The following is a 2,111-nucleotide window of genomic DNA, read 5'->3' on the forward strand; positions in this document are numbered from 1 at the left end:
ATTTATTTTAGTTAACAACAACTATTTTGAATAATTTTAGTTTTAGTAAATAATAACACAATTGATCAAGTAAAGTATATTGAACTTATATATATATATAATTTCCAAGGCAACATTTCACAGTTTCATTTAGTTTAAATTGACTAAAATAACTAAAACTGAAATAAAAATTGATAAAACTATAGACAAAACAAAAAAAAACAAAAACACAAAACAAAAATCCAAAATTTTTAACTACAATTAAAATGAAATTAAAATAAAAAATAAATAAAAGCAAATTCAAAATATGAATGTAACCTATAATGGTATATGAATGATACTAAAATAACACCAACTGGAACGTCCCGCTTTAAATGATATCAGTTTATTTAAGTATCTGCATAAGTGTGATGCCTTGAAATGCTGTCTAGGTAGGGAGCGTGTGAGGATTTGGATAACAGTGCATGTGATTCCTGTTGTGAAATGTGCAACGTTCCCACAACGTTCAGAGAGCGTATCAGCTGACATGTGTCACATGACCTCACTTCTTCATCATGTGACCCTCACACCGTCACATGGCACATGATTCACGCTCATCTGATGTGTGTTTCTTCATGAAGACAGCTTTACTGTAAATCATACCCAATAACATCATTTTATACATGCATTAATATTAATTGAGCAGTTTTTCTATCGCGCAGCACTTTCCGTGAGTGCAACGTGTTCATATGTTAGTGAAGGAGGTTTAATTGTGTCTGTATAGAAGCAGAAACTTATAATGGCTGAGAAAACACCTGCTTCTATACACACAGATCCGGTTCCTGCAGGTTCGGATAAGTAAGGAGTGAACCTTTCATGCTGAAAAGAATCTCAAGGGCCTTTGCACAAATATACAGAGTTTTATGGGCTTTTTCCAACAAATAGCCAGTAAAAGATGGAAATGTTTGTCGACCTCAGGAGTTCAAACTAAATAGTTCATATTTACTGGATTAGTGTGGATTTATATTTTTCTAGCAATAAACAAAAATGCCTGATAATAAAACACTGATAATTATATATATATATTAGTGCTGTCAAACAATTAATCACATCCAAAATCAAGGCTTTTGTTTACATAATATATGTGTTTACTGTGTATATTTATTATGGATTTATAAATACACACACACATGCATGTATATATTTAAGAAAAGTATGTTATGTTTATATATTAAATATATTTATATATAATATAAAATATAAGAATATGAATATAAAAATGTGTAATATTTTCAAAATATATACTGTATAAATAATATACACATGTATTATGTAAACAATTTTTTTTATTTTGGATGCAATTAATCGATCAAGAGAAATGTGCTTGTATGTCACTTTTGGTAATATGTTATAGAATTTTTAAAGATATATATATATGAGTAATTTGGTGAAAATCAGATGGTAACAGGGTTGTGCACAAATGTGGGAAACTGCTAAAAATATATGTATGTAAATAAATTATTTAATCATTTAAAATAGATTTTGAGTTGGTAGAGATTTTACTATTATGATTAAGAAAATTATTATTATTTTATGTGCATATTTTGGATATATTAAATTATTACTCTGCATGATTTTAAATATTTTTGGGACAGGCCAAAACCAAAAACATTTTACAGATATTTTATAGACATGTTGGTGAATGTTTTATTTGAAGTTGATGTAAACGGCTGTGAAGCTCACGCTTGTCATTGACTCATATACTGTACATGTGAAATACCTTACTGTACATCCACTGCACTTCGATTGATGGTTATGACGTGATTATGGCTCTTCTGTTTGATGAGATGAAGGACTTCATGTGGAGAGTTTGATATGCAGTGTATGTTTTTAATTTAATATTCTGTCAATCATGTCAGAATTTGAGTTTTTCTTATTAACTAGACTGACCTACTTGTGAGTTATTAACTAATCAGTGACCTAATAAACTGATCCATAATTGTCAATTATTTTATTGAAGCAAGACACAATAAATTTGATCATAAGTTGTTTATGCTGAGATAATGAATTAATGTGATAATTTATTTTATAATTAATGTCAAATAATTAAATGTTGGTGGTTTGTCGGTTACAATTATATTTTATTGAAGTAG

Source organism: Barbus barbus (assembly GCF_936440315.1).
Source record: "Barbus barbus genome assembly, chromosome: 19".
Taxonomy (NCBI): domain Eukaryota; kingdom Metazoa; phylum Chordata; class Actinopteri; order Cypriniformes; family Cyprinidae; genus Barbus; species Barbus barbus.